We start from the raw sequence: 25,696 nt of genomic DNA, 5'->3' as shown, positions 1-25,696 counted from the left end.
TAAAGGAGATGCTGTCACTGTGATATCAGTATTGAGTATACTTATATAAATTAGGTGACATCGTAGGAAAGATAGTCTTATGAGACTGCCATCATATATGTGATCCTGTTTTGACAGATCTGCCAAGGAGTAGTATACAAACTGTCACAGTGACAGCAAATTTCTACTGGAATCTTCAAAGCATACATTTGAGACAGCATGTAACAAACTACACAGAATCCTGTGTCAAAATAGGCTTGCCTAAGAGCCTAAAGAATTGGTCCTCAGATTTAGAGGGATCCAGGGAAAGTGTGATGCTAATGCTACATAGCTACTCCTTCATGAAAAAAAAAGAAAAAAAAAGAGTTTTTCTCCATTGTTGGCACATCATCTTTAAGGATCTATACTTGGGAAGTGTTTACTGGTGATGGGTTGATTTCATAGCTAACAATTCAGAAATGTCATACACACAAATACAATTTTGCTAATTTCAGAAAATTATATAAGCTATCTTAATGTAGTATATACTAGCTTGCTTTTCTTATTCTGGATTTTCCTAAGGTTTCATTTTAACAAGGAAAATCAAATATTCCATTGCTAAAACTAAATTCATTAGCCCAATAATAATAAATCTTCATAAATGGGTAGAAATACAGTGCCTCTTTGCTAGTGTCTTTCTAAACTGTACTTTCAGCAAGAACAACAAAAGAATCAGTATTCTATGAGGTGCTAGTCATAACTTTGTTATTATGGAGACCTGGAATGTTGCAGATACAAAGCTAAAAGTGTCTTGAACTATGCTTAGTTTCTTTAATAACCTTTGTGTCTGACCTAACATCTTTTCAGCTACCAGATAAACCTCTGGGCATGTATTATTATGCCAGTAGAACCTACAAATTTAGAAGCTGGAAAGTTACCACAGAAAGTATTTGAATCCTGTGGCAGTTTTCCGGCTTTGCTGTAAACCTCCAACCTAATGGGTTTGCTAAAGCGTTCAGTAAATGACTTGCTTAATGAGTTGTGTGTGAAAATGAAACTTTCATATATGATCTTCCAAAGTGGAGCATGCTATTTGGGAAAACTGGAAGTTATATTCCTGGGCCATTGCCACACATATCAGAGTGTCACTGATTCCCTCTGGAAAGAGCTCTGTTTCTTTCATAGAGGACTTACATAGTCCTCAGGAGAAATGAACTTAAAGCAAAACCTAATTGAAAATGGTTTTTTAAAAAATGTTTTTGTCATTTTTTTTTGGTTTTTGTTTTGCATATATAGCAAGATACGATGCAACACTGCATTCTGCTTAGAAACAAGAGAAGTCCAAAACCAAGTCAGCAACAACATATTTTCAGAGAAACGAGAAACAGCATATCCAAACAAAGACATGTTTTGCAGTTAGCAAGATTTGCAGATGCTGCTCTCTCCTGAGCATTTCCAGCATTCTTGCTTGTAAACTCACATATTGAGTTCTCTTGGCATTACAAGGGCGTAAACAAGATGACTGTTCCCTTTGTAGCTCTGCACTCTGGGAACCTACCTCAGTGGGTTGCTGAGAGTTATGAATGGGAGAGGGCTGGTGTCTGTTTCTGTTCCCTTATCAAATTTTCTTTCTTTTTTTTAATCCCTTTTATTTATTTTTTCTTATTTGTGTGTGTGTGCTTGTCAGGAAGCATATATGCACCTGAGTTCAAGTGCTTGAGGAAGTCAGGGGCTTCAGATCACTTGGAATTGTCGTTACAGGTGCTTGTTGTGTGAGCCCTCACTACCTCCCTAATCTTCCAGCCATCCTACTGTGGTTGTCAGCAAGAGAATTCATTTTCTTTGCAAGAGTACTGAGCAACTGCCAGCCATCTCTCTCTGTCCAGTCCCTTAGAAGAACTCTTAATCGAAACAAACCATAATCTTAATAGCTGTTTCTCACTTTAAATTATTTCTGATTCTAAAGTTTTATATGTGTGTTTATGTGTGTGTTTATACTGATTCAGCAATGTGGAAACACTAAAATATGTGCTCTGTAGGTAATGTCTCCCTTCTGTGACTTTTATTCTAACATAATATAACCATAACTTCCTGATATATCACCTGGAAAACCCACAGCTAGAGCATCCCTAACATGTGTTTCCTCACAGCACTGCATGAAAAGCATGTTAAATCTTTCCATCAATATTGCACAGAAGTGCGCACTAAAAGCAAACACCAAATCAAATTAAAATACAGTCATTGAGATTAATTCATTAAATTCCTTTCAGTGCAATGTGATGCCACTGAAATACTGAGAGCAAAGAAACAACGAGCACTTTGATTCCATGTAGCTTCATGGCTCACCAAAACTGTGTGAACAGTTAGAAACAAAACAACAACAACAAAAAACAGGATAGAATTTATGGGGATGTTTACTTGTCTAATGGTGACTGATTAGCTGAGTTCCCTGTAGCCCTCCTCCACGCCATTGCCTTTTCTAGAGATTCCTCAGATCTCTGTATTCTTGGAAACTCCAGGTCATTTGTCACTAACATTGAAGTTGAATCACTCTTTAGGAGCTTTTCATAGGGTGGCTTTCTAATCTTCTGCTAAAAGATTTATGCAACTCCCTCCTCTCTCAGCTTCAGTGCAGCTGGGTTATGGAGCAACTCTATTTTCAGAAATCACAATAGAGTGAAAACTTCTCTAATTGCACAGTGGGAGTCCAGAAACAGATTCTTGGAGTGGGACCCATAACATAGCTGGAATTTATGTCAATGTTAATAGTTTGGTTTTGGATGACTTTTGTTTAGTTTTGTTTCTGTAGCTGAGGATGAGCTTGAACTCATCTTCTTGACTCCAATTCAAGAGTGCTTGGGATAGAGGCAGTGTGTGCCACCACTCACAGCTGAGAATTATCATTTCTTCAAATATTATGTTCTGAATCAAATTCTGTTGACTGTGTTCCTCAGGGAATATAGTGTCTTTTCTCCTTGAATCTGGACATTTCCGTTGGGAGCTGTGATGGAACATGGCATTGTTTGATGTCAAAGAATATGATATTTTAAGCTGCTATTTCTAAATTATGCATCTTCTTTTCATTCAAAAGAACAGATTTATGATCCATATCACCAAGGAATCTATAAGATACTATCAGCAAGCTATGGACATTCAAGTGAGGAAATGACAACTCTTTAGGTTATAATAGGAAGATTAGTCAATAATTAGTAAGAGGGAGTTGTATAAGGTTGCTAATGGCACTGTACACTGTTAGCTTTATGTTGTGTTTATGAAAAAATATAGAGTGTGACATAAAGACCAATGATATAAATGCTAATAAGCTAAAGAAACTGTAGACAGGCTGCCTTCTCAATGTTAATAAGTGTACCCTTAGCCTTTACCACCACACTTCTTGGGTAGAGACTCTGGCAGTAGGCAATTGAATACAGAGATCTATTTTGTGCTTGTTTCGCTTTATTTTGTTTTTCTTGTCTTTCCTTTCTCCTTATGATTTTGATTTAAGATCTCTTCATTGGACAGATGCTCTACATTAGGTAGGCTAATTGATCACTGAGTGTCAAAATTCTCCTGTCAAAGATAACAGAAAGTGTAACACCCACCACAATAAATTGGCTTTCTTTCTTTCTTTCTTTCTTTCTTTCTTTTTTTCTTTCTTTCTTTCTTTCTTTCTTTCTTTCTTTCTTTCTTTCTTTCTTTCTTTCTTTCTTTCTTTCTTTCCTTTCTCTCTCTTCCTTTTTTCTTTCTTGTTTGATTTCTTGATTTCTATCTATATTTCTACGTGTCCTTTAAGAAAGAGTTATGGAGGTTGAACTAAGGGTTTCAAGCTTGAACAGTAAACACTGCACTGACTCAGCTGTTTTCTAACCCTCATTTATTTTTTTCTGACCTGGCCAGCCAGTCTTACTTGCTCTGTTCAAATATATGAATGGTTCGTATGTTAACTTCATCCCATTTGCACTTTTTATGTACTAACTTTATATCAAAAATTTTAGCTTCATTTTCTATACCTATCAGGTTGAATACATTCATTATATTTACCTAAAAGTAGACAGGCATGGTACCATACACCTGTAATGCAGTACTTTGGAGACAGAGGCAGGCAAACATCTGTGAGTTTGAAGTCAGCCTGGTCTACAAAGTGAGTCAAGTCTAGGTCAGAGAAGACACAGAAAAACACTGTCTCTAACAACAACAACAACAAACCCCCCAAAAAACTAAAAACAAACAAAAAAGACAACAAACAAACAAACAAAACCCAACAACAAAAGCAACAACAATAAATACCTAAAAGTTTACAGTAGAGAAGAAGCATAATATGGCAAATGAGATTGGAAAACATTATTACCTGGAAAAAAAAAAGATGGAGAAATACCTTCTCTTGAGATGTAACTGTTTCCTATCATGCATTCTCATTTCTATCTCCTTTTTAATATTGAATTTTAAAGTAATTTTATTAAAAGCAAATCAAATTATAATACTCAGATTCCTGTTCTTTTAATATTTGCATGCTTTCATATTTCTTCTAAAAAGTATTTATTTTACTTAACACACACGTTGCTTCCTTGGTAGCTTTTGTACTGAATATCAAAGCTATGGCCTCCTGTGTGCTAACCAAGTGTTCCACTGAGTTTCATCCTGACTCCCTTTGTTCTATTCATTTCAGAACATTTAGACACCTGGCATCAAACCTGGGTGTCATCTCTGCTGTTCAATCTCTTGCAGTGTGAATTAACTGAAGTGAAATTGACAACTGTTTGCCATGTCTTCGGCAGTCATTCCTGGCTATAGGTATAATGAAATAAAATCTTCTATGTTGTGGAATGAAATCAATGTCAAGCCTCATTGTTTGCATAACCCCTAGAATAAGGAAACTTTAAAGTCATTAAGCCATGGTCTGACTGGAAGAAGAAAGCATTCCCTTTCTGCTAACTCACAGACTTTGTCAACTGTACAAAGTTGGGAGATCTGAACTTAAATGAGCAGCAATAGACATGTGAAAACTGAGTTAATCAGGTTGATGAAATTATTTCAGTAAATTTGGATTTATTTCCTCATTACCGTGATTAAGCACTTAGCTATCAATCAAATCAATGAACTAGTATTCCTAATGGGTTATTAAAATGACAAAAAATAATCTATTTGTGCCTGAATATTTTGACTGTTTTAATTATGTGCTCCATCAAAACTTTGCTGATTTAAAAAATGATTTGATATTCTCCAACTTGATGAGGATACCACAGTGGTTTCCACAGAACAACATTGTCTTTCATAATTGGTACATGAAATATGTTGAGGCTCTTATTCTGTTTGTTTTTCTTTGTTAGGTATAACTGTATTAAGTATATGTAAATGATATAGTCAATGAACAAGAATCAATTCTTAGAAAATGGAAGTATTAAGAATTTTTCAGGATCTTCTCAAAGTTAACTGTTGGAAAAAATATTATCATGGGTAAGATTAATACAACAGAGGTCCCTTCGTTCACTTTGTTCTTAGCCTCCTTTTGTTTATTCATCAGTATCATAACATGTTAGTGTTTTTTTTCATAAATATGTTTTAAAAATTATTCTGTTTTATTACATACATATATTTATATATGTATGTATGAAATATGTATGAAATACATATATTTCACATATTTTTTTGTCTTTCCCAAGAGTCTCCATATCAGCTTCCATTTAATATCTGAACTCCTGTTTATATGACTTATATTTCAGGATTAAATCATTAGGGAAAATTGATGCTATCTCTAAAAATTACATTTATAGCAATGAGAAGCATACACATGATATTATAAATGCTTTATTATTTTGGTTTGCTTTATTAAGAAATTTAGAATTGAATAAAGTAAAAACTTCTCTAAGACTTTCTCCATGGCAGAAGTCAATATGATAATAAAAGAAATGAGACCAATTAAATCAAAGGTAACAGACAAGACTTTTATATTATTAGAGAGATAATGTGGTCCAAGATAAAATTCACACTGTATTTGTGGAAGAAATAACAAACTATAAAATAACAACAAAGATTAAAAAAAATCCTGACAAAATGATGTTTAACATGGTGTTTCAACACTTGCTTGCAAGTAAATGGTGCAGAGGCATATATGTAAGCATATATTCAAACATAGGGTAATGAAATGCACAATATTTATCATTAATGAACAGCCTTTTTAATTTATAGCTGGGTTAAAAATTAATCATTCACTAATCATCAGAAAACTTTCACTTAATCACAATGAAGAAAAGGCTTGAGTAGTTAGATGTATTACAGGAAAATGTGGGTCTTAATTCATGATTAGTTTGAGACTGAAAATAAGTAGATGAAATTATTGCATTAGCCATTCACCTCTGTGAGAAAGGGAAATGATTAACCAGTTGAAATGAAGCAAGAGATTATGAGATTATGTGGGTTTCGAATGCATTACACTGCATGTAAGAATTCAGAGAATCCAGTTTTTATTTATATTACTAATCATTTTTACATGTATCTTTTTATTTGTGGTAAGGTGTGGACAGCACGTGATATAGGACAGAAGACAGTATGTAGAACTCATTTATCTACCACATGTGGACCCAGGATCTAGACTAGTCATAAGGCTTAGTGGCAATCTTCTTCATCCATGTTGCTATCCGTTCTCTATTTATTATTCATAGTAGACTTACACAGTTATTCCTTGTATTTCTCTAACAACTGTGATGTCTCCTTCTCCATATTGAGGGGTAGTTCTTTGCATGTGGGTCCCCTTAGGATTTTGTCCTTAGAGATTAGCATGTTGGCGCTATTCAGGTCTTCTTTCACAACCATATTGTTGCATCATTCCTGTCACTTCTAGAGGACAAAATCTCATAAGACTTTCCAGTCTTCAAGCTCTTACAATGTTTCTGCTTCATCTTCTGGGATGTTTTCTGAGCTTTCAGTGTATATTGGACACCAATATCAGTTAATCTCTGTATTTTGTCTATTTGTAGTTTCTGTGCTGGTCTCCATCAGCTTCAGAGAGGTGCTTCTTTGGTTAGGAGTAAGAGCCAGCTTATCTGTAAATATAAGGGCATGTTTTAGAGTGCCGTTAGATTTTACCTTATTATAGTGTAGAGTTAGTAATAAGTTCTTCTCTAAAATCCATGACCTCAGTAGTTACAGACACTGCTAGTTTTTAATCATTACCAGATAAAACTAGTTGAGTGGGCCTTAAGTGCAGTTAGACCTGTGGTTCTCAACTTGTGGGTCACGACCCCTTTGAGGATTGAACCACCCTTTCACAGGATCACATATCAGATATCCGATATATTAATATATACATTACGATTCATGACTGTGACAAAGTTATAGTTATGGGGTAGCAATGAGATTCTTTTATAGCTCGGGGTCACCACAACATGAAGAACTGTGTTAAAGGGTCATAGTATTAGGAAGGTTGAAAACTACTAAGTTAAAAATCTGTTAGTTATTTTCAAACAGGTCTTTCACTTGCTTGGTTAGAGTAAAACACCAAGGTACTTTAAGTTATTAGTGGCTATTGTAAAGGGTGTTGTTTCCCTGATTTTGTTCTCAGCCCTTTTGTCTTTTGTATACAGGAGCGCTACTGATTTTTTTTTTTTTAAGTTAATTTTGTATCCCACTACTTTGCTGAAGGCAATTTCAGCTGAAGGAGTTCTCTGGTAGAATTTTGGGAGTTAGTCATGTATACTATCATATCCTCTGCAAATAGTGATACATACTTTGACCTCTTCCTTTGTTATTTCTATCACTTGATCTCCTTTAGTGGTATTATTGCTCTAGCTCGGGCTTCAAGTACTATATTGAAGACATACAGAGAGAGTGGGTAGCCTTGCCTTGTCCCTGATTTCAGTGGGATTTCTTCAAGTTTCTCTCTGTTTAGTTTGATGTTGGCTATAGGCTTGCTGCATATCGCCTTTACTATGTTATGTATGTGCCTTGTATCCTTTGTATCTAAAGAGATGTTCATGTGTTTTTTTTTTCCTTCTGTTTGAATATGTGATGTGGTGGATTACATTGATGGATTTCTATAGATTGAATCACTCTAGAAGGGGAGGAGGACCTCCTCTATCAGTGCACTAAGAGAGGGACATAGGAGGAGAAGAGGGAGGTAGGGATGGATTGGGAGGAGATAGGGGATGAGGCCAAAGCCAAGATTCAAAGTCAATAAATTGTAAAAATAATTAATGAAAAATTTTAGAAAAAGCTGTTAGTTAGCATCAAGAAACACATACCACTATTATATCACCAGGGATATCTTATTATGCTGTCATTTATTGTGATTTATATGAATCATAGGATGAAATTATTGATTGCTTCACTCCCCTGGAACTATTTTTTTATCTTTTGGTACTATGAAAGCTACAACCCAGTCTAGAAGCAGCCCAAACTTTGGAGACCTGTGTCTGAAATGTATGGTGTCCTTATCCAAAGGAACTTCAACATCTGAGAGGCAACTGAGATTAACAATAGCCTAGATTTTCCTAGGAATTACTTGGATTACTCTGATCAGTGACTTAATATGAACTTTCTCAGGGCTGTTACTGGCATTTGTGATATAGTCCTTGGATGCTGACAGCCCAAATGGCAAAATTACATTTAAGGTATAATTTCTCAAGAAAAACTTAAACTCTCTTTCATAGCATTACATTTAAGTCACCATTCATGTAAGAGTTCTATAAAAAATTGTAATCAGAGATTAATAAATTAATGTCACTTGTTCTTTGCCTTCTAGTGATCAAAGGAATCCACACTGTTATTTAAGTTCTTTTTCACATTAGGTATCAGAAAAGTCAAGCAATAAGCTGCGTAACTGTAAAATATCTCACGGAAGTAAATTCTGTCAATATGCAGATGAAATGACACAGACATTTAAATGGAGTGTAATATGTACTTCTTGGTCATAATGGATGAAATGGTTTCTTGTCATCCTGGCAATTCATAGGCTATAAACACCCCAGACAACAGCTCTCGATTAACTACAAGAAGCAAGAATCAGGATAAATAGATGTGGCTAGATGTTTTATTTGCCAGTTTTTCTTGATAAAGGCAATTCATTTTTACTCTTCAGCCTGTGCATGAAGTAGTAAGAAATGTCATCAAGCCTTTATGTGACACTGTATATTAAATCAGTAGGTTTCAAGTATGCTGATTTCAATTCTAGAGTCCTGCTAGTGTTTGTCACTATCTATCATCTGAGCAGTGTGGCTGTTGAGCTTTCACACAAAATTCTCTCTGTTGACAAGTCGTGTTAGATTCCCACCGAACACATTCAAGACTTGTTTAAGTTGTAAATATGTATAAATGTGAATACTTTCTATCTTTTGCTATATTTTGAGAAACAGTATTTTTTTACAACGTAATATGTGACTTCAAAAATACATTTGCATCTAATGAAATTGTTTAAGCATGTTTCTGTGTTTTGGAACTTGAGCATAACACTTTACAAAAGTATTATTTATAAGGATTGTGGTGTCTGCCCATAAGTAGACAAATGTACAGTCAACATTTCTTCAGTATTTCCTAAGGGGCACCCTCCATATTAGTAGTGCTATATGTATAACTGAGGATATTTGAAATTGATAAGTGACGTGAAATTGCAGATTTTGCATTTTAGTTTGACATATGTCCCCCAAACAAATATTTACACAAAGAATTAAATCAATGGAATTTAGTTATTAGGAGGAAATCTTGGTTAACATAGAAACAACAGAAACAGTGACCATACTGATATGGTAAGTAAATTTTCAGAGGTTAAATGTTCACTAGCAAAATGTGGCATTTGTCAACGTCCTACAGTTCAGTCAAGAAGCTTTCTAACAATACATTAGAATTTTGATTATTTATGATACCTGTAATTACGTATTGTTTAGGAAAGTCAGTGTGAGCGCAGTAAATTAAGGCATGTCTAGTGAAGGACTGCTTTGGGTTTCCCAGCTCTGGAGCTATTCCATATGCATAAACTTTAATGGGTTCTTTTCCATGTAAAATTTAAATAAAGTATATGCATAATTATATCTAAAAAAGTCGCCATAAATTGTGAAGCATGGACTCTTCTGATATTTTTGGGGGGGTCTGTTTGTTTGTTTCTTGTGCTACATAATGAAAATAGTATTTTTTTCTGATATAATTGAGTGACTGGAAGTATTGACCCATGAATTTCCCATAGATCAATGATATACTTTAAAAAAGTAATGAATTAAAATGTATTTAAAAGAAGCTGACAAAAAATGATAAACACATCAGATTTTAATTTAAAATTATGATATAAAACACACATTTTACAACTGTAAGAATTCGAACCAAATTCTATGTACATGATTCAAATATTAACTATGTGATATTATTACAGCTATAAATTGAGAGGTTTAAATAAGGAATGCTCCATGAAATTAGTTTGAAGAGCCCCATTTGTAGAAGATGTTGATTGTAGGTTTGGGTTGTATGTTTGCCTTTTGTTAAAAATTAAATGACTGTATTTGTGTGAATTATACCTGGGTCATCAGTTTATTCTGTTAAGCAACCTTTTTTTTTTTTTAATTCCAATACAGTGTGGGCTGCCTTTAACTAAGGCTTTGTAGTTCACCTTGAAATCTGGAGATCCCTCCTACAGTTATTATTCTGAATTGTTTAGGCTATCATGATGTTTTGTGTTTACATACAAGGTTAAAATTTGTTTCAGTATTTTAGTGAGAATTGTGTTGGACTTTGATGAATATTCCTTTGAGTTTATAGATCAGTTCAATTATTATACCCATTTTCACAACATTATTCCTATTATCTGAGAATGTTAGATATTTCTATCTTCTGATGTTTATTTTCATTTCTTTCTTCAGCATCTTAAAGTTTGTAGTATACAAACTTTCATTTGTTTGGATAGAGTTATCCTAAGATACATTTGAGGTTCTTTGAAAGCCATTATTTCTCTGATTTTCTACTCAGTATTCATTATTTTACTCAGAATATTTATCATTTGTATATAAGAAGGCTATTATAATTTTGTTGTTTGTTTTCTTATTGCTTTGTGTGTATGTGTGTGTGTGTGTTTGCTTTTTTTCATGCTGTTGCTTGCTGCAAGTGTTTATCAGCTGTAGAACTTTCTTATTGGTGTTCTATACAATTAGATCATTTACAGTTTCAGATACTTGACCTCTTCATGTTCTGATGAAGATAGTTTAACTTCTTCCTTCCCTATTAACATCACCTTAATGTCTTTCACTTGTCAGTTGTCTTTTACTGCTTCAGTTAAAATTCCAAGTACTGTATTAAACAGAAATGAAGAGAGTGGACCTTCTTAATTTTAGTGAAACTTTATAGTGTTTCTCTCCATATAGGATGATGCTAGCTGTGGTCTTGATGTGAACTGTTTTTATCATGTTGAGATATATCTTTCTATGTCTAGTCTCTATGGTATTTTTGTTATGAAGGAAAGTTGGATTTTGTCAAAAAGCTGAAAATTGATTTATGACAGGATCTAGCTATATCAGTCCGAGGCATATACCCAAATAATTCTAAATACCACTAAACAGATAATTTATCCTTATTTATTTTTGACAGTTCACAATAGACAGGCATTAGAAACAGCCTAGATAACTATCAGCTGATAAATATGTCATGAAAATGTGTAAGCTTACAAAGCAGAGTATTATTCAGCTGTTAATATATCAAATTATAAACTTTGCAGTTAAATGGATCAACCATAAAAGTCACCCAGAGTGAAGTAACACAGGACCCAAAAGACAAAAAATTTCTTTAATAAGTGGATGTTAAATTGTAAGGTTTATATATTTATGATTCAGACAATTAATAAGAAAGGTTAAGTAGCTTGCATTATTAAAAGGAAGGAGAAGATCTATTGAAGAAGAAATAGACTATAGTGTATAAAGAACATAGTAGAATAAAAGGATAAATAGTTGAGATGGGAGAACACTGTAAAGGAGGAAGATGGGTAGGGATAACTAATATTAAAGATCTTTTTAAAAAGTCATATGGAAACCCAATACTGTAGTAGCTTTCCAAAATATGTAATTATAAGGAAAGAATTTCAATAGAGTCACCAAATAACAGCATAACAATTCCCCATCTGGTTTTGTTTGTTTGTTTGTTTTTTAGTTGTCTGCTAAAATGTTCTGATACCCCTGCTAATAATATCACAGCTTATTGCAAGGCTATTGGTTCCACTCCACAACCTGAAGGTAAGAGCTCTATTGTTTAAAACAAAATTTACTTGCTAAAATAAAAAACTCAAATGACAACACATGCTGGAGAGGTTGTGGAGAAAGGGGAACCCTCCTCTATTTCTGGTGGAAATGCAAACTTGTACAACCACTTTGGAAGTCAATCTGGCACTTTCTCAGACAATTAGGAATAGTGCTTCCTCAAGACCCAACTATACCACTGCCAGGTATATACCCAAATTTGCTTAAGTACACAACAAGGACATTTGCTCAACCATGTTTGTAGCAGCTTTATTTGTAATAGCCAGAACTTGGAAACAACCCAGATGTCCATCAATAGAGGAATGGATACAGAAACTGTGGTGTTTTTACACTATGAAATACTACTCAGGAATCAAAAAGGAGGAAATGATGAAATTTGCAGGCAAATGGTGGGATCTAGAAAAGATCATTCTGAGTGAAATATCCCAGAAGGAGAAAGACAAACATGGTATATACTCACTTATATAGACCTATAAGATATGATAAACATAATGAAATCTATACACCTAAAGAGGATAAACAAGAAAGCAGACACGGGGTATGATGATCAATCCTCACTTAGAAAGACAAATGGGAGGTGCATTAGATTTAGGAGAAAACAAATAACAGGACAGCAGCCTACCGCAGAGGTCTTCTGAAAGACTCTCCCTAGCAGTGTATCAAAGCAGATACTAAGACTCATAAGCAAACCTTCAGCAGAGTGCAGGGAATCATATGAAAGAAGGGGAGTTAGTATGACGTGGAAAGGATAGGAGCTCCACAAGAACCAAATATATCTGGGCACAGGGGTCTTTTCTGAGACTGATATTCCACCAAGGACCATGTATGGATATAACCTAGAACCTCTGCTCGGATGTAGCCCGTGGTAGCTCAGTAACCAATTGGTTTCCCATAGTGAGGGGAACAGGGACTATTTCTGACATGAACTCAATGGCAGGCTCTTTGACTCCCCACCCCCCAAGGGAGGAGTAGTCCTGCTAGGCCACAGAAGAGGACTTTGCAGCCAGTCCTGATAATACCTGATAAAACAGGGTCAGATGAAAGGGGAGGAGGTCCCCCCCAATAAGTGGATTTGGAAAGGGGCAGGGTGGAGATGAGGGAGGGAGGGTCAGATTGGGAGAGAATGAGGGAGAGGGATACAGCTGGGATAGAGAGTTAATAAAATGTAACTAATAACAAAAAAATAAAATTAAATTATAAAAAAAACAAGTATAACCAATGTAAATTTATTTGCAATTGATATGTTATAAAATTATCTATCATAATAAAACATTGAACATATTGAAAAATTAGAGTGAAATATTTAGGATTGAAATTTGTCAGGGGGCTGGAGAGATGGCTCAGAGGTTAAGAGCACTGGCTGTTTTTCTAGAGGTCCTGAGTTCAATTCCCAGCAACCACATGGTGGCCCCTAACCATCTAAAAATCACTACATAATAAATAAATAAATAAATAAATAAATAAATAAATAAATAAGAAATTTGTCACATATATGTTTTTTATTATGACAAATTTACAAATAACATAAACTCTCTAAATGTCAAATTAATGAAATAATGAATAGCTAAAAAAGAAAAAAAATTACTTATGTCATCATATTTGTCAAAGTGGGGCTGTTGGCCAAATAGAAGCATCAAAACTTCTTACTAATGTTAACAGTGCTAGAAGATACTTTTCACTCTACAGAAAGAGAAAAACAATTATTAATATAACCCAATATAAACCCTAAGACCTAAAACCTTTCTGTAAGATATACTATTGCACTAGTTATACAAATGTTATGGGAGCAACAAACCACTCTTAGACTAGATTTAAGACTCACTCCAGGAGATGGACCCTATCTCCAACACTATTAATGTGGCCAAGGACTAGAGATTAAAAACGGCAAAAGCCCTAAAGGATAACTGCTACTGTTATTTGTATGAAGAAACATAGCAATAAAATGAGTCCTGATGACATATTATTTTGCTCATAGATCAGAGAATCACTCAACTCTTTCATCAGAGAAGTATCTTCTTGCAATAGACAGTAATTAACACAGAGACCCAGAGTTGGACAATGTGTAGAAACTGAGGCTGTTGAGTATCTAGACCTAAATGGAATGCCAATTTAGACTTTTTCTGCATATTATCTCTTTGTGGGTCTATGCATCTGCTGCCATCTTCTCCCTGAGGAAATCTCTCTGATTATGACTGCACAAGTCACTGATCTATGAGCATAGCAGAACATAGTTAGAATATATATATGAAATGATCCCTGTCCCTGGTCTATTTAGTCTCTTGTTCCTGGCCTTCTGAGCAGAGTAAAGTATAGTCTTCCTCTCCTTGCATGGGCCTCAATTAATCCAAACGTTGGTTTCCCACTCTCACAATTTCTGAGCCACCATGGACCCAGTTTATCTTGCAGGCAAAACAGATTGTAAGTGGAGGTTTTGTGGCTGCATTGGTGCCCAGGTTTTTCTTTCTGAAGACTGCAGAATACATTCTTACACCAAAGAGACTAGAATATAGTAGTGAAGCCTCCAAACAGTCGTCTGCTGGACCTCTCTATATTCAATGAGCTGTGTGGATGTTTTCCTTGGCATTGTGCCCAACCCCTTGCTGACACTTTTTAGAGAGTGAGCATCTATTCTGTATTGTTTGGTGACCTCCATAGTCTCCCTTGCCTATATCTCAACGAATTACAACCAAGGTCCACCCCTGAAAGCGTTTATTAGAGATATATATGTGTGTGTTTGTGTGTGTAAAATGCCAGTTTAGACTCTGTATTCTCCATTACTAGGAGTCTTCGTTAGGTGCATCCCATAGATTTCAAGAAGTTTCTACTTCACTAGGTTTCACACCTTCTCAAAGCTCCCTAATCCCAGCTGTTTTGCCTTTGTATTCTCTTCCTATAGCACTCCCACCTAATCTTTCCTGATCCTTTCCCCACATGCGCCTAATCCAAATGCAAATTCCTTTTAATGTTTCCCCTTCCCAGGGATGTAACCTAGAGCCCTCCTCTTTGCTTAACCTCTCTGGGTCTGTGGATTTTAGCATAACTACCATTTACTTAACTGCTAATATTCACTTATAAGCAAATACATAAGGTTTTATAGTAAGGGGAACAGGGACTGTCTCTCACAGGAAATCACTGGCTGGTTCTTTTATCACCTTCCCCTGAGGAGAGAGCAGCCTTACCAGGCCTCAGAGGAAGACAATGCATCCAGTCCTGATGAGACCTGATAGGCTAGGGTCAGATGGAAAGGTAGGAGAACCTCCCCTACCCGTGGACTTGGAAAGGGGCATGGGAAGAGATGAGGATGGGAGGGTGGGATTGGGAGGGAATAAGGAAGGAGGCTACAGCTGGGATACAAGGTGAATAAACTGTAATTAATAGAAAAAATAAAATTTTAAATTAAAGAAAAAAGCAAATGCATGCATATTTGTATTTGTGAGTCTGGGTTACCACACTCAGGAAGGTTTTTTTGTTTTGTTTTGCTTTGTTTGTTTTTTTTTTTTTTTCTTTATCTAATTTCATCCATTTGCCTGCAAATTATATGATGTCACTTTTTTTCCCACCTGAATAGTACTCCACTCTGTAAATGTAACACATTTTCTTTACCCATTCTTTAATTTAGAAACATTTGGTTTCCAATTTTGTTTCCAATTTCTGGCTAGTATGAATAAAGCCACAATGAATATAGTTGAACAAGTGTCCTTGTGGTAAGATCAAGGGTCTTTTGGGTATATGCAAATGAGGGGTATAGCTGTACCTTGAGGTAGATCAATTCCCAATTTTTTGAAGAACCACCACATTGACTTTCATGGTGATAGTGCAAGTTTGTACTCCACCAGCAATGGTGGAGTGTTCTCCATTGCTCCATAACATTGCCAGCACAAACTGTCACTTATTCTGTTGATTTTAGATGTTTTGACAGGTGTGAGATAGAATATCGAAGTAGTTTTGATTTGCATTGCCCTGGTGGCTAAGGGCATTAAACATTTCTATAAGTTTTTTTCAGCCATTTGATATTTCTCTATTAAGTTTAGATCCGTAACCTATTTTTAAATTGGATTATTTGGGTTTTTATTTCTAATTCCTTGAGTTTTTTTTTTAAATATATGGTTTGGATATTATACCTCTATCAGATGTGGAATGGCAAAAATCTTTCTTCTTTCTGTAGGCTGCTTCTCTGTCTAATTGACAGCTTTAAAGAAGCTTTTCAGTTTCATGATATCCCATTTATTAGTTGTCAATCTTGGTGTCTGCACTATTGGTGTGTACAGAAGTTTGTCTCCTGTGACAATGAATTAGAAAATGTTCACCATTCTCATTTCTATCAGGTTCAGTGTGTCTGTTTTTATGCTGGGATTTTTTTATCTACTTGAGTTTTGTGTGGGGTGATAGATATGGATCTATTTGCATTATTCAACATATTAACATCCAGTTAGACCAGCATCATTTGGAGATTTGTTTTTTTTTTTTTTGTTGTTTTGTTTTGTTTTGTTTTGTTTTTTCAGTGTGTATTTCTGGCTTTAAAAAAAAAAAACAGTTGTTGATAGGTGTGTGAATTTATGTCTAGGTCTTCAATTTGGTTCCAATGATCATGTCTGTTTTTATGCCAATACAATGTGGTTTTTATTACCATTTCTCTGTTTTATGAATTGAAATCAGAGATAGTGATACCTCCAGCAGTTATTTAATTGTTCAGGATGGTTTTAGCAATCTTGTTCTGCTTTTCTTATATTTTTCTATATGAAGGTGAAAATTGTATGGACTTTTTAAAATTTAATTTAATTTTATTAATTACACTTTATTCACTTTGTATCCCCCCATAAGCCCCTCCCTCTTCCCCTCCTGGTCCCACCCTCCCCTTCCCCTTCTTCAGGCATGCCCCTCCCCAAGTCCACTGATAGGGGAGGTCCTCCTCTCCTTCCTTCTGATCTTAGTCTATCAGATCACATCAGGAGTGGCTGCATTGTCATCTTCTGTGGCCTGGAAGGCTGCTCCCCTCAGAGGGAGGTGATCAAAGAGCAGGCCAGTCAGATTATGTCCCTTTTAAGGTCCATAAAGGATTGTTGAAATTTTGAATTTGTAGATTGCTTTTGAGAGGCTGGCAATTTTACTCAGTCAGTCCTACTGATCCATTAGTACTGGAGATCTTTCTGTATTCTGATTTCTTCTTCAATTTTTTTTTCTTCCAGAATACCAAGGTGTCTTGATCTTCTGTCTGCTTTTTGGTAATGGTTCAAGGTAATAGAAATCATATTTATTGACTCTAAAATCAGTTACATGCCTTTTCTTAATTAGTTTACAAGATATAATATAGAGAAATTTTCTCAGGCTGATAATTATACATGATAAAACACAAGAAATTAACCTGTCAGAACTGACTGAGGAGGTTGTTGTTTTTCCACTTTTTGGCATGTTTTTCCCTTATTTTACCTCCTTTTACAACACGAGTAGAGGTAAATGTATCCATAATTTGGACATGGACAGTGGAAGGCCTTTCATTCTTAAGGAATAAGTCCTATAGAGCTTAGTACCACACTACACCAAGTTACATTTATTAACAAAATCGCAAAAATAGTCTACCAATAATATTGCTATGACAAATGTACCAATTTTATAAGAGGAAATGAATAAGATATAAAATTAAATTACACTAATAATTTTATCTCTTTTGATTCACATAATTTGGATTTGAGTGTAATATGCCACATTATACTCCTTTAGACAGTTTTCATAAAACAGACAACCCATGAAAAAAGCTAATAAATGTTTTGAATGATAACATTTAGTGTGCCTCTACAGTAAGTATATACTATTTTACCAATATTTTAGAAAATGGTTCTCTTTAAAATTAACTTATTCATAAATTTAAAATTAATACAAAGAAACATTAATAACCCCTTGATAGAAACATTGCTTTATCCTCAGTTTTGAATAGCTCTGCAAAAAATATTTTGTAATCTTGTGTTGGAAAGCTTATTTATTTTTTTTATCACAGTAGAACAGTTATGGTAATTGTTGAATTACTTATATTAATTATTTAATGTTTATTTCTGAAATGTTCTGGCTTTTATATTTAATAATAATTTTAGGACTGCTTCCACACTTGTCTTTGAAGTTATGAAATCACTGAGGTAGATATGTCAGGAAATTTCATTGAAGCTGCCAGAACAAAGCATTCACCCGCATAGTAACTATCACACCAAAAAAGCTTAGAATTAAAAGAAATTATACAAAAAAATACATGGGTGAATTATTTTTATAAGCTTTGAATCTATTACAAATGTGAACTTATTTTCAATTTCAAAACATCTGTTTTTTTACATTTCAATTCTAGAACAAAATTAACTTTAGAAAAATAAATCTCACAAACACAAAGAAACATGAATCTTTAAAATACTGACATGATTTTTTCAGAACTAGTTTTCATGCATTTCAAAATAGCAATGAGTAAAGCTTGGATAGCTTCTTCTAAAGAGAAGTGAACAAAGCAAATGCTATTCTCTGAGTGGTTCATGCTTAATTAAAGCAGATTAATGTGTCTTTTACTTTACACCAAAAGATATCTTTTAAACATAGGTATGTTGTTTTCATTTTTTAAAGAATTTCATTTTAATAAATTATGACATTTCTCTTATGAATATTCATATACTCATAAATTCACAGTATGAAGTTTATGCTATAGACCAGACTTGTGCATCTAAATAGTTACTTAAGATCAGCTCTTGTCATTTTTTATATAATTTCATGTATGATTTTCACATCTTGAGTCATACTTACTAATTTCCAGGTGGGTTACTAGAGTAGCTATTGTAGTGATAGGAGTTATTTCAGGACATGTTCCTTAATGAAAATGGAAACTTACTATTACTGGCACACCAATTAAAATGTGAAAGAATAAAACTCCAAATAGTGGAATTTACATATCTAAAATATATTTTTCATTGTCTTATATGTTCTTCATAGCTGTGCTCTGATTTAATTATTCTTAACTTTGTTATTTACTAGATTCTTTGGCTAGATTATAAAATTTGAATGGTACTACAGTGTATGGAATATATTTGAACTATATCTATAATTTATGTAGCCCAAGTGTCTAAATTATACCTAATAAACTTCAATATTATCTTCAGTTAAGAGGAATGGACTTTTCTCTACAGAAAAAAGACTTCATGTAAATCTACATATTAAAGATATTTATTTTGTTCTGGCAAAAATGACACTTAGTAACACAAGACGGTAATATTTGAAGAGAGTGCTGGTTAGTTGCTGTCAACTTCAGACAAAAATGAAGTAATTTAGAGATAGAAACTCAATGGATAAAAGCCTTTGTCATGCTGGGCTGCAGCTATGCTTGTGAGGCATATTGTATATACACACACTCATATATAAGTTATATATATGTATGTATGTTTGTATGTTTGTATATGTGGAGAAATATAATAAAGACATATATATATTGTATATATGGAGGAATATAGAAGGAGTTTAAGGGGAGTTGGTCAAATCAGATAAAACCATATTGTTATACATGTGTGAATTTCTAATAGAATAAAAATAATATATGCTACCCAAAAGAATTAACTGCAATGCAAGATTTGAAAAGCAGTATTGTTAAAAACACCTTGTAATTTAATAATTATGTCTTAAGTGGATATTTTTCTAGGCAAATGTGCATTTAGTTCATGATATTCTAAAAATGCCTTTCATGTTGACTTAATTTATCATTTAACAAAAGAGAAAAACATTTTTCTCTTCAAGGAAGAGCAGAGATCAATTAAACAGGTTGAATTGCAATTTCTCAAAATGAGATCAAAAGTCAAGATGACTCCAATGATTATTTTGTCATTGAAAAAGCTGTATTTTTCAGTGCCCCACAGGATTCCTTGAGCTAGTAGACAATGGGATTTGGGTCCTGCTCCTGACTCAGCTCTGCTAGGTTCACTGGCTGTGCTGGTCTCTTGTTTCTGACCCAGGTGGGCCAAGCTTCTGGGGAGTAGGCAAAAGGATCCCCAAGCCTAGAGTTGCTCCAGTGACCCACAGGCCTCCTTGAAGAAGAGGACAATGCACCTTGGGTCCCATGCCTTACTCAGCTCTGCTGGGTTCTCTGTCTGTGCTTGGCTCGCTGTTTCTGACCCATCAGGAAATAGCCAAGTTTTACAGACAACATCTTTTTTTAATTAATTAATTCAATTTATATCTCATTCTTAGACTCTTCCCTTCTCTCTTCGCAGTCTTACCTTCTGTGCCATATCCCCTCTCCCATACTGGTTAGAATAGGGGAACCCCCCTACTCAGACACTTCAGCTCATGTATTCACATGAGGATTGAATTGTTCTTCCTCCCCTGTGGCCTATGTAGGGGGGAATTGATCAGAAAGTATGCAACATAGTCTATATCAGAGATACCCTGGACTCCTTTAACTATTACGTGGACATGAAGCCTAAATTGCCCATCAGACTTATCTTCTTGGCTTCTGTGCATTGCAGTATGTCTATCCTGTACAGTAAGACTAAATAAATATATATCCTCTTATAAGTGAGTATATACCATATGTGTCTTTCTGGATCTGTGTTACCTCACTCAGGATAAGTTTTTCTAGTTCCATCCATTTGCCTGGCAATTTCACGATTTCCTTGATTTTAAAGTAGTATTCCTTTGTATGAATGTGTGAGGGTGATCTGGCTGCAATGTTTGTCAGCCCATTGATCGCCAGCGTTGATTTGGCTGATCTGGCTGGTTAGGCAGGTATCCCCTTCCTTCCTCACCGCTTCCTGTGCTTCCCTCCTGAAGCTGCGTGCTCTGTCTTCCCTGAATAAAGGAGGACCTGTCTTGGGTCAAGGGTATAGGAATAGTTATGTTCCTTGATCAGAACCTCCAAACAAGCACAGACAACACCTATTCTTAAAAGATTTGTAAGTTCAGTGGAAGTCATGCTGCCCAACAAATACTGGACAATACTAGAAAATTTGTTGACTGGTAGGAATAAATTACTAAGTTAGTAAAGAGTATGTGACATTGCCTGTCCTTACATTGGGTTGACTATTTTTATACAGTAGGTTGAAAGTGAAGTCCCTCTGAAGCATAGAACAGGGCAGCTGTATATAGTATTCAGAACAGAAATTGTAAATTCAACTTAGAAGAGAGGTCAGTGGGTGAATATTTGTAAAGTTTGAAATGATTTTTTTTTTTAATTCTCTGCTTTAAATTAAGTGTTCATGAAGGGAATTGTTAAAAGACAAGTTTAAATAATAAATTACATGTTGGGCAAACATTTATGCTGCTTATATTATATTTGACATTGATGACAAAGTACTTAAGAACACAATTTGTGCCTTTATTATCACGATGTTAGCATTATCTTAGTGTCTTAGTTTACTTATTTGTGCCTTGTAGCATCTTATATAAAAATTTAAAAACACACACACATTTTGAGAATTCTACCTATCTTTCCTCATGCTTTGAAAATAGGGATTTCAATGATTCTCTCCAGCTTCCTAATTTTTCTCAAAGTTGTGGGTAAAAGATTTTTTTCTTACTCTTTTCAAATACAAATGAGTACTCTTTGATATATGTACTTAGAATCTTTGGCCAATTTACATAGACAAAATGAGTTGGGCACACCTCCCTTCATATGAAAATTTGTATTGAAGGCAGAGAAGATTTATTCTAAGAAATTAACTTTCCCACTCTTGCCTGTGAAAGCGCATTGTTGTAAATTTAGAACGTATCATATATTTTAGAGTCTAACTTTAGAAATGAAATGAAACCCTCAAGGTGCAATTCCTATTTAATGTTGGGGGGCGGGGGTGGGGGACATGCAGAGAGCCAATTCCTTTCTTCCCTACACAGCAACGACAATTTCTCATACTGATCTCAGAAGCAAGTGCTTATGGATTCCTGTCATCTATTTAAAGGACCTTCTGTTTCAGGCCATGTGACAAAGTGAAAGCGTCAATGTCTACTCGAATGCATCTCACATGCTTCAAACAGAAGAACCTGAGTGTTAACTCAGCAGGGTGCGCCTCTTTCCTACACTTTTTTTTTTTTTTTTTTTTTTTTTTTCATTCAGAAGAAGCAGAGACTAGAAGCAGCGGCTGCTGAGAGAAAGCAGGCTCTCCTGAAAGCCAATTGTGGGCTGAGTTTATTTACTTACTTCATAAATCCGCATTTAGCCTGTCTCTCCGAGCATGGGTGCAGAATACGAATAAGGCGGCTAAATTTACCACATGCTCTCCTGCGGTGGACACATTCCAAGCAATCTTTGAAGAACTTATCTCACGGGCTTATGAACAACAACAAAAAGCATTCTTCCTACACACACGCTCTACTTGGCTTACAGTTATAAGATAATTCCACGATTTAAAAATATGTATCCAACTGAAAGAAAAGGTGTTTTAGAATTCAGGATTTGAGAACTGAGAGCCTTCCTTGTCTGGCTGCCAACCTTGAACATGAGAACACTTCACCACTAAAGAGGCTTAGTTTGTAATGGCCTAAAACTATTGAAAGAATTACATATAATTCAGTCCATTAATAATAAGTCAGGAGTGGTTCTTAGTGGTAATTAGATGTATCTACAATGATTATTCCCTTGCATATTTTTAATAATTGAAAATATAATATAGCATAATTTTGTAAAAATTTCCAAGAACAGCAAAACTAATTATTTCTTTTGTTGGCTGCCATTCACAGAAGCAGGCAAGGTAGAATTGCTGTGGGAAGGTGTCATGATACACTCCTGTTGCCAGGACCCACAGTGCTGCATCCTGTAACCAGGAATTCTACCTTGTGCCAGGACATTCAAGGTTACAGACAGCCAAATCTGTATCAAAAGTTGGCTCAGAAGCTGGCCACCTGACAACCAGTGAAGGGATGGAACTGATTTCCTCTAAGATGATTAACATATTGAAATAAAAGAATGTACATACTTTTCCCTCCTAAATGGATATCTGCAGGCCACCTAGCCATTCCTGCATATCAGCTGCTACTGCTGAGAGGAGTTGTAGGAACCCAGGTCAGTCTTAAGATAACAGAGCTTGATCATTGTGAAGCAGAATTATGAGGTAAAAAAAGTAACTAAGTATGTAAGTAAGTAAGTAAGTAAGTAAATAAATGAATAAATAAGCCATGGGTCAGCAGAAGGAGTGTGGAAAAGGGAGACAGGGGACCATCACATTGTAGTAGGAAGGAACCAAACCCACAGTTCTATAAGCCCAATGCTGAAAATTACTCACAGAAAATTTACATTTTCATAGCTCTCAGGAATCTCCATGCTGCTACAGCCTTCTTTGTCATCTCACTGATTCTATACTTTTAGTGTAAATAAACACTAAAAGTTATGGGAAAAATAGCACTGATGTAGTACAATACTATTCATTGTCATTTTCAATTCAATACTAAATCTTTACTTAGCACAATCTTTAGAGGCAAACTTGATCATCCTTCTCCTTGGCACACACTTCTGGTGTTTCTGTGTCACACAATAAACATAGTGTTTAGGCACCTACTATGTGTTGCATATTTTGTAATGTAATAATTCACTTTTATGAAGAGATTGGTAAAGGAAAACGATTTCAAAAAGAAGGTAATAGGAAAATAAATTTAATAGTATATATTTTATTTCTCTTTTTAGTGAAACTGACAATAATATGGAAAAATCATTCAAAGGGTGATTATTGATATGTCTCCTTGGGAACTAGATGAAGTTGGGACCAGCTATGACTGAGCAGAGAGAGGATTTTTATTTTGCCATGTTCGATTTTTTCCATTTTCCATTTTTTATGATTTTTTAGGAAAGGCAGCTTTTTAAAAATTATTATTATTATTAATTACAATTTATTTACTTTGTTTCCCACTGTGGCCCCCTCCTTCCTGTCTTCCCAATCCCTCTCTCCCTCCCTCTTCTCTTCTTATGCCCCTCCCCTAGTCCACTGATAGGGAAGGTCCTCCTTTCTTTCCATCTGACGCTAACCAATCAGGTCTCATCAGGACTGTCTACCTTGTCTTAGGAAAGACATCTTAAACTAGCAATTTTGCTACAAGAATTGTTGTAGCAATAATTCTCATTTATTTATTTATTTATTCTTTATTAATTACACTTTATTCACTTTGTATCCCCCCTATGGTTCTCTCCTTCCTCTACCCTCTGCATGCATGCCCCTCCCCAAGTCCACTGATAGGGGAGGACTTCTTTTCCTTCCTTCTGACCTAGTCAATTAGGTCTCATCAGGAGTGGCTATATTGTCTTCTTCTGTGGCCTGGCAATGTTGCTTCCCCCTCAGGGGAAGGTAATTAAAGAGCAGGACAATCAGTTCATGTCAGAGACAGTCCCTGTTCCTACTACAATGGAACCCACTTGGATACTGAACTGCCATGGGCTGCATCTGTGCAGGGGTCTTAGGTTATCTCCATGCATAGTCCTTGGTTGGAATATCAGTCTCAGGAAAGACCCCTGTGCTCAGAATTTTTGGTTCTGTTTCTCTCCTTGTGGAGTTCCTGTCCTCTCCACTTCCCACTTCTTTCCTAAGATTCCCTGCACTCTGCCCAAAGGTTGCCCATAAATCTCAGCATCTACATTGATAGTCTGCAGGGCAGAGCTTTTCAGAGTTCCTCTGTGTCAGGATCCTGACTTGTTCCCCCTCTTTTCTCTTTCTTCTGATGTCCAGCCTCTTTGTCTTTCTGGATAGAAATTGAGCATTTTAGCAAGAGGCCTCCCTCTTGATTAATTTCTTTAGGTGTACAGATTTTAGAGATGTAATTCTGACAATTCTGTACTGCATCCTGATTACATTTACACATTTTCTTCTCCTGCACTCCCACATTTACCCTTTCTACACATCTCTGGTAACTACTATCCCTGTCTATGCAATATGAGGAAGTTTCCTTCCCTTTCACATCTTTTCTTTTAGCGGTGTTTTTGTTCTGGTTTTCACTGAGTGCAGCTAGTGTTGCCAACATAAACACAGGCGTGCGGCTATCTACTGCCATGTAGACTCAGGAGAGATACAAGACTGAGGACCCAAAGAATCAATCAACTCTTGTGGTACATCTACACAATGGAGTATTACTCTGCAATGAAAAAATAAGGAAATCATGAAATTTGCAGGTAAATGGTGGGACCTGGAAAGGATCATCCTGAGTGAGCTGTCTCAGAAGCAGAAAGACACACATGGTATATACTCACTCATATAGATTTATAGGATAAACCTACTAAAATCTGTACATCTAAAAAAACTAATCAAGAGAGAGGATCCTGACTAAAACGCTCAATCCCCACCCCGAAAGGCAAAGAGGATGGACATCAGAAGAAGATGAAAGCAGGAAACAACCTAGGAACCTGCCACAGAGGGCCTCTGAAAGGCTCTGCCCCCCTGCAGACTATCAAAGCAGACGCTGAGACTTTATGGCCAACTGTTTGGCAGAGTGCATGGAATCTTATGTAAGAAGTGGGAAATAGTAGGTTATGGAGAGGACAGGAACCCCACAAGGAGAGCAACAGAACCAGTAGATTTGAACACAGG

General features: G+C 35.4%; 1 protein-coding gene across 2 annotated transcripts in view; it reads left to right on the top strand.

The window, feature by feature from the left end:
• Positions 1-25,696, top strand: part of Cdh18 (cadherin 18) — a 1,064,923-nt gene that overhangs the window by 453,982 nt on the left and 585,245 nt on the right. The window contains exon 2 of one of the 2 annotated variants that reach the window (XM_060380419.1): positions 17,366-17,414. The exons of the other annotated variant lie outside the window; for it this stretch is intronic. The gene's annotated coding sequence lies outside the window, so the exon portion shown is untranslated. The remainder of the gene's footprint in view (positions 1-17,365; positions 17,415-25,696) is intronic. 2 annotated transcript variants of the gene reach the window in all.

This window comes from Meriones unguiculatus, chromosome 3 (genome assembly GCF_030254825.1).
Source record: "Meriones unguiculatus strain TT.TT164.6M chromosome 3, Bangor_MerUng_6.1, whole genome shotgun sequence".
NCBI lineage: Eukaryota > Metazoa > Chordata > Mammalia > Rodentia > Muridae > Meriones > Meriones unguiculatus.
The sequence above is the reverse complement of the archived record's forward strand: the minus strand, read 5'-3'. Positions and strand labels throughout refer to the sequence as shown.